This window comes from Mizuhopecten yessoensis, unplaced genomic scaffold, assembly GCF_002113885.1.
Source record: "Mizuhopecten yessoensis strain PY_sf001 unplaced genomic scaffold, ASM211388v2 scaffold4977, whole genome shotgun sequence".
Classification (NCBI taxonomy): domain Eukaryota; kingdom Metazoa; phylum Mollusca; class Bivalvia; order Pectinida; family Pectinidae; genus Mizuhopecten; species Mizuhopecten yessoensis.
The window spans coordinates 421,020-440,188 of NW_018405816.1; the positions used below are offsets into that span (position 1 = coordinate 421,020).

Genomic DNA, 19,169 nt, shown 5'->3' on the forward strand with positions numbered 1-19,169 from the left:
GTGTCATCTCTAACACTGTACAGGTGAGGAGGAGATCGTTACACACCTGTGTCGTCTCTAACACTGTAGTGGTGAGGAGGAGATCGTTACACACCTGTGTCATCCCTTACACTACAAAAAGTCAGTATACGTAGTGTAAAGGAAAAGAACAGGACATCCTTACACACACTTGTGATGTTGAGCAAACCCTGTAACTCCATACAGCTATGGTATCTGTGATAAAAAAAAAAAATTGAGGGGGGGGGGGGGACCTGTCTCTTAACCTATTGGCTCAAATGCTTTACCAATCTTTGAACTTATTTTGTCCTACAGTTTTACCTGTCCAAAGAGTCTATTGACGAGTACAGTTTTATCAGACCCAGAGTTTGTTAGCTCATATGGTTTGAACGGCCTTGGAGTCAAAATTGAGGAAAGCCTACACTTGGTCATACCAGAAGTACAGTATCTAAGTCTGCAGACTAAAGCCAGTCTCAGAGTCTTTTTCAGATTTACCTTTGACAAAGTCAACTGGCTCACTGTGTTCGAGTCAATCATGACATTCCTCCAAACTAAAGGGATCACTGATGTGAAGTAAAAGGACAGAGCACTCTTGTATCTATCACGAATCCATTTAACAACACATTGACATTACTTATATTTTGCAAGGCATATATTTTCATGCAGATTCATGAAAAAAGACTATGAATAAAATTGCTTGGAAATGTTTATTCAGGTACAACTGAAAAAATATGGTTCAATTTTTGTTTACAAATCCTTGGGAATCGGTCCTGTAAGTGTAACTACAAACTTATAGAATAAGTATTCATGAAAATGAAGTGATTTAAAGTAACCAAACAAAAACCATCTCTGTACATTTCTGGGAAGGCCTGACTGAAAGTTTACATACATTTAGATAGTCATACCAAGATGTTTATATCATAGTGGTGATCTAAAGCACGCAAATATTTCATATACTTACTGCTTTTTTTTGTTTTACTCATCGTCACAAGCTTGAAACGTATTTGATCAGAGGACGAAACGTTTATAAAACCAGTTTATCAGGAAGCAAGGCCTCCAATAAACAATACTTCAATACAAGAATACAGCCATGTATATATCCTTTACCCATTTCTACGCAATACATATTTCTAAACATTCCAAAAAAAATGAGCTCTAGAAACATGAAAGGCAGTGTTTCTGTGTGATATCGTCATGCATGCTCAAACACGTGTTGAAGATTTCTATCAAAATGTAAAGTTAAGTCTGAATGAAAAGCTGAATTCAAAGCCCGCTTCTCTTAGTTGTGGTAGTTTTTAAGTTTTCCATTCCTTAGTAATCGGCAATAACATGATGGAAATAGTTACTCTAAAGGTTGCGCCCATGCAAGTCCAGTATATAACAGAAATATATTTACCGACAGGTGATCGATGCTGTAGGTTGGAGAAAAGTCGGTTTGTTTGTGCTTTATGTCCATTAACAGNCTGCAGCACCTGGCCAACATAGGCCTTGAACCCATGACCCAGTGGTGGAGGACTAGTGATCTAGATGGTCAGACACCTTGATCCAGAGCACATCACAAATTAGTTAAACTTAATGACAAATGATTGATGTTGTGTGGTTTTGAGATTTGAGATTGCTGATTTTGTAACATTGTTCTACTCCAGTCCACAGCCCATACAGGATTCTTAAGGTTTATTTTCCGATGTATATGAGCCATTTATAATGAAGTAGACAACCTACCAGAGATGTGGCCTTCATAAATTAAGGCTCAACTATAATAATATAAAATAAATTTATTTTACAAAATTATGAAACAAGTTATTTCAACTTATACTAAATCAGTCTTGATGGCCAGGATGTTAGCATATATATTTAGTGTGCAGGTCAACTTCAGTCCCACATCACGGTGCTTACTCAATTATGATTTATATTCAAAAACGTATGTTAATATTTTAGTGTTTAAAACAACTAAAACCAACTATAATCCACGTTTCTCATTTTGAAACAATCTATTATCAACAAAAATTGCCTACAAACTGGCTCTAGGTTGTGGGGCTGCACTTTTTGGAATAAGTACTGTAATAATGATAGCAGACAGAATTTTAAACAAATACATATAGATCTGAAAGTATAGGATCGTATTTACATAAATACACAACATAACACCTGTAATAAATACAAAACAGAGTACATGCTAAACCAACACAAACATGTATGTATCACTAGCCAAAATAAACACTGTTCTCAACTGAGGTTGTCTAGGGCTCCAAGCATCTGGTCCTGTGGAAACCTGTGTGGGTTGCCACCATGGTGCATGGGTATGTGGAAGGTAGTGTGGGGCTCTGTGGTGTGGCATGTGGGCTTGTAAAAGGGCTGTGTGGGGCTCTGTGGCAAGTGGGCTTGTGGAAGGGCTGTGTGGGGCTCTGTGGTATGGAATATGGGCTTGTGGAAGAGCCATGTGGCATGTGGGCTTGAAGAAGGGCTGTGTGGGGCTGTGGCAAGTGGGCTTGTGGAAGGGCTGTGTAGGGCTCTGTGGTATGGCATATGGGCTTGTGGAAGGGGCATGTGGGCTTGTAGAAGGGCTGTGTGGGGCTGTGGCAAGTGGGCTTGTGGAAGGGCTGTGTAGGGCTCTGTGGTATGGCATGTGGGTTTTTGGAAGGGCTATGTGGCATGTGGGCTTGTGGAAGGGCTGTGTGGGGCTGTGGCAAGTGGGCCTCTTGAATACTGTGTGGAGCTCTGTGGCATGTCTATGGGAGGATGTGTGATGTTACATTACATGTGGGCCTGTGGAAGGTGGTGTGGGGCTCTTTGGTGAGGCATTTTGGCCTGTGGAAGGTGGTGTGGGGCTCTGTAGCGTGGCATGTGGGCCTGTGGAAGGTTGTGTGGGCTCTGTGGTGTGACATGTGGGCCTGTGGAAGGTTGTGTGGGGCTCTGTGGTGAGACATGTGGGCCTTTGGATGGTGGTTTGGGGCTCTGTGGTGAGGCATTTTGGACTGCGGAAGGCTGTGTGGGGCTCTGTGGTGTGACACGTGGGCCTGTCGAAGGTTGTGTGGGGCTCTGTGTGGGGCTCTGTGGCGAGGCATTTTGGCCTGTGGAAGGCTGTGTGGGGCTCTGCGGAATATAGGCCTGTGGAAGGCTGTGTGGGGCTCTGTGGAATATAGGCCTGTGGAAACTAAGCAGCGTACCTGGGTTTCCTTTGGTTGTGGTACTTATGACAATGACCTGTGTTTGGTTCTGTGATCTTATGTGAGCTCTCCAGGATAGTGTTCTGTGTGGGGATCTGTTGGTCCGTCTGGTCTGTATGGGTTCTGCAGTGGGCTGTGTGGTTCTTAGTGTTTCTATGGACATCTGTGGACATTGAACAGTACAGGTCTCCGTAGACTTGGTACACTACTAACCTGTGTGGGGATCTGTTGGTCCGTCTGGTCTGTATGGGTTCTGCAGTGGGCTTTGTGGTTCTTAGTGTTTCTATGGACATCTGTGGACACTGAACAGTACAGGTCTCAGTAGACTTGGTACACTACTAACCTGTGCGGGGATCTATTGGTCTTTCTGGTCTGTATGGGTTCTGCAGTGGGCTTTGTGGTTCTTAGTGTTTCTATGGACATCTGTGGACATTGAACAGTACAGGTCTCCGTAGACTTGGTACACTACTAACCTGTGCGGGGATCTATTGGTTTGTCTGGTCTGTATGGGTTCTGCAGTGGGCTTTGTGGTTCTTAGTGTTTCTATGGACATCTGTGGACATTGAACAGTACAGGTCTCCGTAGACTTGGTACACTACTAACCTGTGCAGGGATCTATTGGTCTGTGAGGGGCTTTGAGTATGGGCTGTGTGGACAGGTGTACTCTGAAAAGTAGTTGGAGTCTGTGAATTAACTGTGTGGGACTATATATATGGATCTGTTAGGCTATGTGGTATTATGTTGGCCTAAGTACCATAGATATAAGATCACCTACTACTGTACCTCACTGTACTGTAACATGTGCATCTACCTTCTTCCTGTGTTGTTTATCTAGTCGGGATCAAATGCAGTGGAATGTCAACCACGAACAACAATGTTAATCAACCTGTTCCAGGCAGCAGCTTGACCCGTAGTGGTCTGTTAGGACTTCCCCAGGTACGCCCTCAGTATAGTAGTGTCCTGGGATCCCCAGCTAGATATCTACACTAGTGTTATAAGGGTACGCCCTCAGATATGACTTATTTATACAAATATATGTAACATATTACATTTATGACTTTGTAATATATTACATGCTCCAGCAATTAGCTTCCTGTATTTAACACTACTACATCACATGTAGATCACCTGTATATACACTATATACCCCAGGTCACCTGTATATACACTATATACCCCAGGTCACTAGTATATTATAGTCAGACACAATGAGGGAAATACAGAGATAAACAAACATACCTGTCAGCTCTATTTATGTATATCACATAACATAGCTGAGCAGCAGGCTCATCTCCAGTACACTTAAACATACATCATTGTAGATCAATCTTAACCCGACATATACCCCATCCCCCTCAGCTGAGCTCCAAACTACCCCACCATCCTACCATACCTGAATTAATAAGCTGACCCCCAATTAGCTAGTACCCAGTTACCTTTCTACCCCATCAGCTATAAACCAGCTATACCTCTCCACCTCCCTAATCAGCTGATAGCCAACTACTGACCCACCCGTCCTTTAGGTATTTCCTGGGACTGATACCCAGTTAAACCCTCTCTCATATACATTCTATTATAATGACCAACATATCCATATTTCAATATCAACCCTATGTGGTCAGTTTGATGTCTAATCTGACGAGACCATCTCTGGAATAAATGGGTGATCCTACTTAAACAGCCTATTCCATCCCATCACGAATTACATATAATATGTATCTGATATTCTCTAACCAGGTAGCTTTGGTCAGGCTTGTCCATCAGCATACAGCGTCTCAAGAACATTGACAATGAGCAGAATATGGTGGTACAATTTTATCTCATAGAATGGTTTCCCGGCCATATTGCAGTAGTCGTGTTGTTATGCAGGTGTTTCTAACCACACAACTGTCAATTACAATATATGTACAACCTCGTCTAGTATCAACAATTACAATACATGTACAACCTCGTCTTAGTAGTATCAACAATTACAATATATGTACAACCTCGTCTTAGTAGTATCAACAATTACAATATATGTACAACCTCGTCTTAGTAGTATCAACAATTACAATATATGTACAACCTCGTCTTAGTAGTATCAACAATTACAATATATGTACAACCTCGTCTTAGTAGTATCAACAATTACAATATATGTACAACCTCGTCTTAGTAGTATCAACAATTACAATATATGTACAACCTCGTCTTAGTAGTATCAACAATTACAATATATGTACAACCTCGTCTTAGTAGTATCAACAATTACAATATATGTACAACCTCGTCTTAGTAGTATCAACAATTACAATATATGTACAACCTCGTCTTAGTAGTATCAACAATTACAATATATGTACAACCTCGTCTTAGTAGTATCAACAATTACAATATATGTACAACCTCGTCTTAGTAGTATCAACAATTACAATATATGTCTAACCACATACATACATAACCATTTTCTCACCACAAATCCTCCACAGATCTCATTCATCACTTCTCAAAGATGACAGCTAATCCCAACTTTTCACCAAGATAGAGAACACAAACACAACCTTATGGATGAAATATGGGACACAATCTAAGGGATGGAGATAGCCCGGTCAACATGTAAACACATATACTTACCTAGAGTTTAATCCCAATACACTGCCAACTTGATTAGCATTCCTCAACACACTCATGTTTGGGTACAGTGTTTATCCGGCTACAGAGGCTGACCACAGACCATCTGCCAGATGCATTAACATATATCAGTAGTACCTACCTAACTGGTTCCTCCACCCCTACCAGCCATTCAGGCCCAGCACCACCACTACCACAGGAGATGTGCACTGTGTGTATAGTATAGTAGGAATGTGTAGTAAAAAGGGGGAGGAGGCCAGTGAGAGGCTGTTTATTATACTACAGCACAACAAAAAGTATTGTCAGCTTTATATGTGTAGTAAAAAGGAGAAGATCAGTGAGAGGCTGTCTATTATACTACAGCACAACACAAAGTATTGTCAGCTTTATATGTGTAGTAAAGGGGGGAGAAGGCCAGTAAGGGGCTGTCTATTCTACAAAGGAGGAGGAGGCCAAAACAAGTGAGATGTACACCACAACAAAAAGTATGGTTAGCTTCAAATGCCAGTTAAGACTATGATTCAATCGACTGTCCATCTTTAGGTTTCAAGAAATTAAAGACATTTTAACATTTTATACATTTTTTGTTTATTCTGTAATGGTATGTGTGTAATGTTGGTAGAATCCATAGTAATGCTCCAGTACAGAGCTGGTATAGAGCTAGTATAGGTTAACGTGAATGATGAGACTCTAGTGATGTTTGTAATTCAGCCAAGTAGATCTTATATGTAGCACTGATCAAAGAAAGCCCAACTACTCACATAGGCTGCCAACAACCTCTCAGGGGTCACTCTGTACTGTAAATATATATTCCAAGTTTGATCTGCCTCTATACATCTGATCAATTTTTATACCATAAATATCCAAAAAAAATCTAATATTCTAAAGCCATAGTACCATAAATTACCATGAAAAAAAAAGGTAATACCGTAAATATCCTCAAAATTCCAATCGGTACCATAAATATCATAACCAAATAACTTAATTAACTTATAATTTCAAAAAAGATAACACGCATGTACAAAACTGTTGTGATTGATCAATGAAAGTCAGTTTGAAAGGTACCTCAAAAACTTCTGACAGCAACCGTGTGTAGCATGTCTTTAACAGCCCAGTTTTTATAGCAATAAATTGTCAGTATATACCTACATCTACTAGAGTAAATATGTGATATCAATGTTATTCTTGTGACATGTATCTATATAGATATCAAATTATCTTTAGGAAAGATAATTAATATCAATGATAATTTGAGGTTCTTACAAAGATCGTCTTAAAGCAGTTCACAAATTATTATCTGTGGTTATAGGACCTTTGCGACCAGCCAATATTTCTCAACTCCCTGGGGAGCATACACCCGGTGCTGCCATTTCGGTGCTCACAGCTAGCATTCTACAATTCTAGCGCTGCCAAACCACGTACTCATTTACATCTGAGTAGACTGGAACAAGTGGAGTAAAGTATCTTGCTCAAAGATACAACACAGTGCCGTGCCGTGACTCGAACACGCAACCCTTCGGTCACGAGCCCGGCGTCCTACCATTAGACTACCCTGCCTTTGTAATAGATGATGTCATACGTAAGATAATGTTCTGAGATGTAAATTCTAAAATATATTTATAAACATGGCTTTGTAACAGTTACCCACTAATATGTAAAGTTAACCAGATTAACGGGAGATTCTGTTTTTTCAATATTTGCAGAGTTGTTTCCCTTTCATAGCCTCAATTTAAATATATTTTTTCTAATACCTTTCAATTCAAAATGGGTTACAATCACTTATACTTTCATTCCTTAAAATAACCATGAAACATGCTCCTAACAGTCTGTAAGTGTTATAAAAAAATTGAGAAGGCCTTCTGTTATGCTTCTCTAACTTCTCTTTTTAGCATTCTACATGTGTTGATAACTTACCAGATGCTCATGAATAGGGCCTATGAAACAGCATTAAGTCATTGAATATCAAGTCTACACAACAAAAAATTGTAAACCTGACACAAACACTCCGATAAAACTTATAAACTGGAACTTGACCAGAGCAAAACGTAAAATCATTTCATCTCAATCCAACATTTTAACAGAATTCCAGTGTACAGACAAACATGTCTTCCCACTGCTGGCAACAGTAGACCCATAAAATCTGGTATGTGGACAATAACATCTTATAAAATATGTTATATATACATTCTTGATCACTGAAACTGATAATCACAGACATCAACAGAAAAATTTGCCTTCATCTATTGAGGAAGCAATGCCAACTGTTATAATGTCCAGCCCAGTGCTAGTTAAACCTGTCTCAGCTAATGGCTGTATCATAATGACTGGGAATCTACCTAGTGAAACCTGTCTCAGCTAATGGCTGTATCATTATGACTGGGAATCTACCTAGTGAAACCTGTCTCAACTAATGGCTGTATCATAATGACTGGGAATCTACCTAGTGTCTCATCAGCTAATGGCTGTATCATTATTACAGGGTATCTACCAAAAACAGACTTTCAGTTTCAATGTAGGTCCTAATGTAGCCATTCTTTCTGTAAACCGAGTAATCTTTAAGCCAGTATACTACCTGTGGAAACAAAATTATGCAATTCTAAGGTGGTTTTAGTAACGTATCCTTTGTCCCCACTGGACAAGACTGGGACCAGAATGTTTGGCCACACTGGACAGGACTGAGACCACACTGGACAGGACTGGGACCACACTGGACAGGACTGGGATCAGAATGTTTGGCCACACTGGACAGGACTGGGACCAGAATGTTTGGCCACACTGGACAGGACTGGGACAAAAATGTTTGGCCACACTGGACAGGACTGGGACCAGAATGTTTGGCCACACTGGACAGGACTGGGACCAGAATGTTTGGCCACACTGGACAGGACTCAGGGACCAGAATGTTTGTCCCCACTGGACAGGACTGGGACCAGAATGTTTGTTCCCACTGGACAGGACTGGGTCCAGAATGTTTGGCCACACTGGACAGGACTCAGGGACCAGAATGTTTGGCCACACTGGACAGGACTGGGACCAGAATGTTTGGCCACACTGGACAGGACTGGGACCAGAATGTTTGGCCAATTTTATTTAGTATTCCTTTGGATAAATCAACATTTTGACTGTAAGGCAATATATTTTGAAATGAAGCAATGATTTTGTAAGAACAGAAAGTGAAGATATTATATTTCAATGTTTATGATTTTCAAAAATTTATAATGAACAACATCAACAGTGCATATTATTTTACATCCAGTAAAAATATTTTTTGCAGTATAGGCTGCCCTTAATCAATGGATGAATAAGTAAAGATTGATGTAAGTGTTATCATTTGACTTCATCCCAGTATGCAGACAAGTATTAAACTAACATTCCAGCATGGTGGCTACCAGTTTGACCAAGCATGAGTAGGGTGACATAGGACACAGTCATGTCGCTAACGTTGAGGCAGGAACACAAAACTGTCCGAGTGAATGTAACAGCTATAAAATCACACACTAAGTCACAGAAATCTAAAGGAAACCACCTGTAAGTGTTTACATAGGCTTGTCCTACAACAGGTACATTGGGCCTGTACTAGTAAGACATTTTTGAATGTGATATTTTCTAGTAAAATGAACATTACTACATTGAAACGGGCATGCTAAATGACTTGCTGTAGATAAATTGGCGAGGTTAATATCTGAGTCTTTCTTTAATTCAATAGTCAATGTCACAAAGGTCAACCATTTCTCATTTTGTTTCATTGTCTACAACAACTGTTTATCTGTTGGGAGTGTCTATAGGCTCATTTTCATCTGTTGAGAGTGTCTATAGGTTCATTTTCATCTGTTGAGAGTGTCTGTAGGCTCATTTTCATCTGTTGGGAGTATCTATAGGCTCATTTTCATCTGTTGGGAGTGTCTGTAGGCTCATTTTCATCTGTTGAGAGTGGCTATAGGCTCATTTTTATCTGTTGATAGTGTCTATAGGCTCATTTTCATCTGCTCTGCTTGGATGGCCAAAGTCAACCTTTTCTATGCTTGGAACGACAATGCATATGTCATCCTTTTCTATGCTTGGATGGCCAGTCATCCTTTTCTTTGTTTGGATGGCCAGTCATCCTTTTCAATGCTAGGATGGCCAAAAGCAACCTTTTCTATGCTTGGATGGCCGGTCATCCTTTTCTATGTTTGGATGGCCAGTCATCCTTTTCAATGCTAGGATGGCCAAAAGCAACCTTTTCTATGCTTGGATGGCCAGTCATCCTTTTCTTTGTTTGGATGGCCAGTCATCCTTTTCAATGCTAGGATGGCCAAAAGCAACCTTTTCTATGCTTGGATGGCCAGTCATCCTTTTCTTTGTTTGGATGGCCAGTCATCCTTTTCAATGCTAGGATGGCCAAAAGCAACCTTTTCTATGCTTGGATGGCCGGTCATCCTTTTCTATGTTTGGATGGCCAGTCATCCTTTTCAATGCTAGGATGGCCAAAAGCAACCTTTTCTATGCTTGGATGGCCAGTCATCCTTTTCTTTGTTTGGATGGCCAGTCATCCTTTTCAATGCTAGGATGGCCAAAAGCAACCTTTTCTATGCTTGGATGGCCAGTCATCCTTTTCTTTGTTTGGATGGCCAGTCATCCTTTTCAATGCTAGGATGGCCAAAAGCAACCTTTTCTATGCTTGGATGGCCAGTCATCCTTTTAGGCTCATTTTCATCTGTTGAGAGTGTTTATAGGCTCATTTTCATCTGTTGAGAGTGTTTATAGACTCATTTTCATCTGTTGAGAGTGTCTGTAGGCTCATTTTCATCTGTTGGGAGTATCTATAGGCTCATTTTCATCTGTTGAGAGTGTCTATAGGCTCATTTTTATCTGTTGAGAGTGTCTATAGGCTTATTTTCATCTGTTGAGAGTGTCTATAGGCTCATTTTCATCTGTTGAGAGTGTCTATAGGCTCATTTTCATCTGTTGAGAGTGTCTATAGGCTCATTTTCATCTGTTGAGAGTGTCTATAGGCTCATTTTCATCTGTTGAGAGTGTCTATAGGCTCATTTTCATCTGTTGAGAGTGTCTATAGGCTCATTTTCATCTGTTGAGAGTGTCTATAGGCTCATTTTCATCTGTTGAGAGTGTCTATAGGCTCATTTTCATCTGTTGAGAGTGTCTATAGGCTCATTTTCATCTGTTGAGAGTGTCTATAGGTTCATTTTCATCTGTTGAGAGTGTCTATAGGCTTATTTTCATCTGTTGGGAGTGTCTATAGGCTCATTTTCATCTGCTATGCTTGGATGGCCAAAGTCAACCTTTTCTATGCTTGGATGGCCAAAGTCAACCTTTTCTATGCTTGGAACGACAATGTCATCCTTTTCTATGCTTGGATGACCAGTCATCCTTTTCTATGTTTGAATGCATGGCCAGTCATCCTTTTCTATGTTTGGATGGCCAGTCATCCTTTTCTATGCTTGGATGGCCAGTCATCCTTTTCTATGCTTGGATGGCAAGTCATCCTTTCCTATGTTTGGATGGCCAGTCATCCTTTTCTATGCTTGGATGGCCAGTCATCCCTCATTTTCATCTGTTGGGAGTGTCTATAGGCTCATTTTCATCTGCTATGCTTGGATGGCCAAAGTCAACCTTTTCTATGCTTGGAACGACAATGTCATCCTTTTCTATGCTTGGATGGCCAAAGTCAACCTTTTCTATGCTTGGAACGACAATGCATATGTCATCCTTTTCTATGCTTGGATGACCAGTCATCCTTTTCTATGTTTGAATGCATGGCCTGTTGGGAGTGTCTATAGGCTCATTTTCATCTGCTATGCTTGGATGGCCAAAGTCAACCTTTTCTATGCTTGGAACGACAATGTCATCCTTTTCTATGCTTGGATGGCCAAAGTCAACCTTTTCTATGCTTGGAACGACAATGCATATGTCATCCTTTTCTATGCTTGGATGACCAGTCATCCTTTTCTATGTTTGAATGCCTGGCCAGTCATCCTTTTCTATGTTTGGATGGCATTGTCATCCTTTTTTATGTTTGGATGGCATTGTCATCCTTTTCTATGTTTGGATGGACAGTCATCCTTTTCTATGTTTGGATGGCATTGTCATCCTTTTTTATGTTTGGATGGCCAGTCATCCTTTTCTATGTTTGGATGGCATTGTCAACATTTCTTCTGTTGATGATGGTAAATTATATATGTTTGGATGGCTCATCTCAATGTTCCTGCTGGGATGGCCAGAGAATCTCAACCTTTTTTAATTAATAACCTTTTACAGGGTTTATTTTTTTAAACTTGATATTAGTTGGCCCCGATAGAAGCAAGCAGGGTGTCTCAATGAGCAAGTAAACCAAAGTGCCTGGCAAAACCTTGCAGGGTTGTGCAGGTGGCCCCTGGTACCATTTCACATCCAATCATTGAATTGAACCACAGTTGTCTTTGTGAAAGTCAAGTTTGCTTTCCACTTCACCAACCAACCACAACATTTAATCATGAGATGACCAATCTAAAAATTAGAATGGTCAGTCTTAGCCTGCTTACCTCATTTTATAATGTGACTTTTCATGTCTTTATCTCCCATGTCATCTGTACCCATTATTACGTCTAATAAATACACTCCACAGTTAAATACCCTTTAATGAGTACAGTCCACTGCTATTAAGTAAGATAAACTCACCATTACAATGTTCTTCATTAAAACCACATAGGGAGTATTCTGGAGCTTATAAGCCTTAAACAGTACTGAAACTTCCTGCTACTTCCAGTCCAGGTACAACACATGGATTATACACAACTTGTCAGGGAAATGAAATGACACATGTGTGACTAAAAGACAACAGCATACATGTAAATGATTTGTGTGAGTTATAGAGGCAGGAGACAATGACCTATATCCATGGTGACACACAGTGCGATGCTCTGATGAATCCTGATGGACAGGTACAGATGTGATACTGTCTATACTCACCTAGCCACAGCCACGCTCCTCATGAATATGCATGAGACAATACATCCATGATATGCAGTGGAGCATGTCAGCAATGTGTTCATATCTCTGGTAGTGTTTTTATTACTAAAGTATATTACCGTATTGTTCCCCATAAAAGCCCCTCTTAAGTCTTAAGTGTTGCGATCGTATCCCAGATGAATAAGATGTAATATTATAAGATCTAATATGAAACATACATTTAATAAGCATTTGTTTCCTACAGTTCTCAGCTACCTTAGCCTTTAAGAAAAAAAATGATTTTTTTTCCCATTATAATATGTTACTGACCAGACTATGAATTACTAAGTATAAATTTTTATCTTTCACCCCATATACCTCATGCAGTGCAAATTTTGACATTTAACCCAAACGCCTCTCAGAATACAATTTTTACCATCGACCCATATACCTCCTGGATTACAATTTTTACCTTTGACCTAAATGCTTCCTGTAATACAATTATGACCTTTGACCCGTTTACCTCGACCTTTGACCTAAATGCTTCCCATAATACAAGTTTGACCTTTGACCGATACTCATCCTGGAGTGCATTTTTGATGTTGTGTTTACTGTGACAAATACCTTTATACATATACTATATTATAAGTTTCTGGTTTAAATAGCTATATAACTTCCATTCAATCACTGATGATATATTTGAGACATTAAACCCAGCACTATGTTCATGTTTGACCTCTACAGTGTACAAACGACACCACATGACCTTGAAGACAGCCAGCTTTCTGCTGTTACAGATAAAATATTGTCAAACAAAACTGCATGCCGAACGATACAACATTCATAAAACACGATACTGAAACAAAGAACCTAATAAAGTTTGTATGATCTGCAGTGAAATAAAGACACTAAAACCGTATACATGCTATTAGGCGGTAGAGGGTTGTTATCTGTAGAACACGGAGCGATACGATCACTATCAGACTTCACCAATTTTGTCAGTGAAATGGGCACTGAAGATGTAGTGGGTGTATTACAGTAGAATGCTTTCTAATCAATAGTGTAAATTCCATATATATCGCCAAGAAAATCTTTTAATTGTGCCAATTCCCTACCTAATCTTTCTGCGAGAATAAAAACTGTACCGGCTTCCTAGCACTGAAGTCCCCCCCACTAGTGTTACATCTGTATTATGCCGTTTATGTATCATGTTTCTGACATCACATTGACAGATCCCCCTCATTATACATTCAGTCGTTACTGCTAGTATTCAAAATGTTCCAATCTATAGTTTGCTGAACAAGACTTGAGGATGTAACCAATAACGGTGGTAGGATTGGAACAAATGACAACTGTGGTTAATAACAAATGACAACTGTGGTTAATAAAAATTCCACCCAATTAACAAATTCCATGCCTGACCAAATGATTCTGCCATATTCTGGTCTCTGTGAAAAGTTACAGGGACCTGTGGGACCCGCTGGAACGAACGATTAGAGGGAGGCGCAGGGAAGCAAACAAGGGACATACAGATATAGTATTCTCTAGTCTTAGAGATAGAGAAAAAACACTTGAGTAATTTGTTCCATGTATAACACTTGTCATCCATAATTGATACAATGTATGATGCTGACGTGACATGTGATGGAAGCGGCGTGTATCGTTATGCAGAATCTAGCCTCATTGTACGGTATTGCCTCGTGACCTTGACCGAGAGGTATTAACATGGGATTTCAACACTCTACTTGGAAATTCTGCTATATTAGCGAAATTTCATGCATGACCAAAGAACGTACTATACTGTGAAGAGATTGGAATTGAACCAATGCCCATGTACATGACGGACATAATAAAACAACAGGGGAAGGAAGTATTTCACTCTATTATAGTAGTGTGGCTCTCAATTCTCAATTACTAGCTCGTTGACCACAAATTTCAAATGCAGAAATTACCCATTGTACCGATGCAGCGCTGGGATGGAAATCTAACAACAGCAGGCATTGGCTTCTAGCAGGCCATTTTTACAATTTGTGCGTGTTATTTCAAAGACTTAATACCATAAATATATTCATTATGTAGTGTTAAAATAATTTGTGGCCTTCTCTTATTACAAAATAGTAAGAATCGTTCATACATAGCTCACAACAACTTGTTAATAAAGACTGATATAAATTACAAGAATTATGAAACAAGTTCTATTAACAATCATAGATGTTACCACAATTCAGCAGTTATGTTAGTACTAATATTAATACCCAGCCTCCTCTGCCCCGGCGACCGGGTATTAAATCCCAAGCCTTGTAACGGAGCAAGCCCCGTGTGAATCACACCGGGGCAATTTTAGAATTAATTAACAGCACGTTAGTCCACATCCATAAATAGGGTTGAAGTATCAACTGTTTCTGTTGATATCCTACACAACTTGAAGTTAAACTCTGCCTAAAATGTCGTTACATTATCAAGTTAACGTAGCAACGCAATCGAAATCTGAATTGACCGCCATGTTGGAAAGTTCGTCTCTCTTCCGATATAGGTCAGACGTCTAAATATGGGTGTCATGACCAAATACGGAAATTTTAGTAAACTATTTGGCCATGGAGGCCATATATAGAAAGGATAATTGAGATAACATCACACATAGTCTGTCATGGTGGTCGTTTCTAATTTTTTTCACCAAGACGGACTTGGCTAATTTTGTGAAAGAGTTTTTTTCATTGGTATAAAAGGATTTAGTTTTTTCAACAATTATACAATATTCTGATAATATTTTACTCATATGAAGCGTGAATTATATGTAATCTTTCAGATTAGCACTTTTGAGTTTGCTCCATTAGTTGGCATAGGACCGCTTACATAATGTAGTAGCTCTGACTACGCAATATATAAACAAAATCTCTCGTCATCAGAAAGCTACGTTATTGCAGCTACAGTTATGTCTGTCAGTGTTATCAGATCTAGAGTAGATAGACTGTGTTATTTTCATTCCTAGCTCTTTATACCTTAACAATATTTGACTTTTAACTTCAAAATCTAGTTATCAAAATGTTATGATCCAGATACTGGTATTTGAATACAAATGATTGGTACTAATGATAACACTGTCAAAAACACTGGATATCACCCACTGTAACATGTTAATAATTAGTAATTGGACATGACCTATACCTATACCTTGACCTTGACCTATATTCTGAACCATCATACAGCTGTTAATTATAAGTAAAGGCCTGGGGAGGATCAATTAAGGCACATAATTAATCTGACAATCAGACTGTCTGTTGACTATTTTAATGGTGATTACAAAGTGTTAAAATGTCATCCAAACCAGGAAATCTTGTTAATATTTACCTCCCAGAAACACAGTTGAATCAGTTATCTCAAACAACTTGGGTATCCTCTGGCTCTAACTATATAGCCCGAGTCATACTGACACAGCTGATGTCTGGTGCCATACCGAGGACCGAAAACTTGGTATTAGGTGACACGCCGACTCTTCAAAATTTAAACTAGACAATTTATGTTATTTGATATTTTATTCATTTCTCAATAAAATCTAGAAGAAAAATCACAGGAACAATGATAATCTGTCTTAATTATTTTTTCAATGCTCAAGACCACTTGCTGAGAATTACTTTTTTAATTACATCGTAACTTAAGAAATCTTGAATATAATTCTTCTACCTATCAAATTACGATTGTTTATTTTTGTCAGGATCTCTAATAAATAATCAAGTGTAAAACAAACATCTGACAAGCTGATTTATAGTCAAGTCAAAATCATCCCAAGAGAATAATATCTGTGTTAGTTCACAAGGAGATTCGTTCTCAAAATCAAAACTATCTACAACTGATTTTTTACATAGATATTTACTGTCAATACTGAAATAGCACCCACTTGATCACACATCCAAGTGTTCATCAATTAAATCTATAGGCAACATTTGGGAAACAAAGCTAACAGGAAGAAAAGACATTCAAAGCAACGACTCCCAAAGTATTTATATAGTTGTTCTCAAACTGTCTTTCCTCCTAAATTATAGATGTACATATGAAATAATAAGACTTCTATTTTCAATCAATAAATCTTCAGAATCTAGGCCATGCTTTACTGTATTTGACGGCCATAGTAAATCAAACTGGGGACAGAGAAACAGGTCTTCATGATGTGATTAAAAACAGGCAGACCGTCTAACTCTGCTAACATTGTAGGTGATGAGCAGATATCTACTAATCCGGTGAAAGCTACGTTATTCAACCATGATGAGAAATAGCTTAGGTTAACCAAAAATGAATATTACCAGTAATTAAATTTGACCATAAAGAACATGACTGCAGTTTGACCTTGATTATCAATATCACCGTATAGCTTGTTCTTGATCTGCAAAACAAACTTTACATTTGTAACATGACCTTAGTTTGACCTTGATAACCATGACATCAGTTTGACCTTGATTTACATGATTTTACTTTGACTCAGTTTATTTGTTTGTGGCTTTTTTTGATCTTTTATTCAAAGTTATGGTATTCTAAGGATGTGCTAGATTTTGGTGTGAGAGTAAAAAGACACCGACCAGCAGCCAGTACCTGGCGACTGCCACACGTAGGTCTAAAACCCTGACCCAGTGGTGGCATCCAGTGATTATACTGTAGATAGTCAGACGCCTTAACCACTTGGCCATTGTGGCCCCTAGTCTGACTTGATTCACAACTTTGACCTGATTAACTATAATATTGACCCCACCCCCTGTCTATTTTTAGTAACAGTAACCTTGACATTAAAAACCCTTTAATTTCCTACTGCATATCAACATATCAAAGTGTATCCCCATGTCAAGTCCCAAAAAGATTAGACCTTTGCATACTGAGATTAGGAATTTAGACTTTGACCTTAGAAAATATATGACACCCTATTGCACATCTATATTTCACAGTGTATCCCCTTGTCAAATTCAAGAAAGATTAGTCTTTCAGTTTCTGAGATAATCTCTTGAAATGGAAGTGAGGACGGACAGTCAGACAGACAAGGATACACTGTGATTAATATATATAGGGCATTGCATCAGAGGAAATGCAGACCGCAACAAAACTTCAGTTTGACATTAGTCACAAGACTTTAGTTACAATTAGAAAAAATACTTGAATTTAGCCTTGATTAGCAAACATCTTTAGTTTGACCTCCATCTGTTTCTTTAACAAATCACACAAGGAAACAGTTTAGTGGAAACATCTGTATTAGGATCGAAGTCTTCTACATCTACCTCTGAAATGAGATAGGTCAGTGCTGTAGGGAGACACATTACCCTAGAGGCCTAGAAACTATAGGTCAGTGCTGTAGGGAGACACATTACCCTAGAGGCCTAGAAACTATAGGTCAGTGCTGTAGGGAGACACATTACCCTAGAGGCCTAGAAACTATAGGTCAGTGCTGTAGGGAGACACATTACCCTAGAGGCCTAGAAACTATAGGTCAGTGCTGTAGGGAGACACATTACCCTAGAGGCCTAGAAACTATAGGTCAGTGCTGTAGGGAGACACATTACCCTAGAGGCCTAGAAACTATAGGTCAGTGCTGTAGGGAGACACATTACCCTAGAGGCCTAGAAACTATAGGTCAGTGCTGTAGGGAGACACATTACCCTAGAGGCCTAGAAACTATAGGTCAGTGCTGTAGGGAGACACATTACCCTAGAGGCCTAGAAACTATAGGTCAGTGCTGTAGGGAGACACATTACCCTAGAGGCCTAGAAACTATAGGTCAGTGCTGTAGGGAGACACATTACCCTAGAGGCCTAGAAACTATAGGTCAGTGCTGTAGGGAGACACATTACCCTAGAGGCCTAGAAACTATAGGTCAGTGCTGTAGGGAGACACATTACCCTAGAGGCCTAGAAACTATAGGTCAGTGCTGTAGGGAGACACATTACCCTAGAGGCCTAGAAACTATAGGTCAGTGCTGTAGGGAGACACATTACCCTAGAGGCCTAGAAACTATAGGTCAGTGCTGTAGGGAGACACATTACCCTAGAGGCCTAGAAACTATAGGTCAGTGCTGTAGGGAGACACATTACCCTAGAGGCCTAGAAACTGTGGGGAATATACAGACAGGCAAATGTCACCTGATGCTAACTTGTTAAACCTAATAGTGACTGGATGCTGATAGATCAATGAGAAATTCTCCTAACCATCAGTCAGCTGTCATATTAGTGCTGCCACAGGCTGGTTAGTAGTCTGCTCCACGTCCCACTGTACCATAAACACCTAACCATCAGTCAGCTGTCATATTAGTGCTGCCACAGGCTGGTTAGTAGTCTGCTCCATGTCCCACTGTACCATAAACACCTATAACCATCAGTCAGCTGTCATATTGGTGCTGCCACAGGCTTGTAGTAGTCTGCTCCACGTCCCACTGTACCATAAACACCTAACCATCAGCCAGCTGTCATATTAGTGCTGCCACAGGCTGGT

At 39.5% G+C, this 19,169-nt stretch overlaps 1 protein-coding gene across 2 annotated transcripts in view; it reads right to left on the minus strand.

Annotated features, from left to right (window-relative positions):
* LOC110450084 (pleckstrin homology domain-containing family H member 1-like) overlaps window positions 1-19,169 on the minus strand; it is a 250,357-nt gene that overhangs the window by 219,348 nt on the left and 11,840 nt on the right. The window contains exon 1 of one of the 2 annotated variants that reach the window (XM_021497336.1): window positions 5,920-6,008. The exons of the other annotated variant lie outside the window; for it this stretch is intronic. The gene's annotated coding sequence lies outside the window, so the exon portion shown is untranslated. Of the gene's footprint in view, window positions 1-5,919; window positions 6,009-19,169 lie in introns of those variants that run through there. 2 annotated transcript variants of the gene reach the window in all.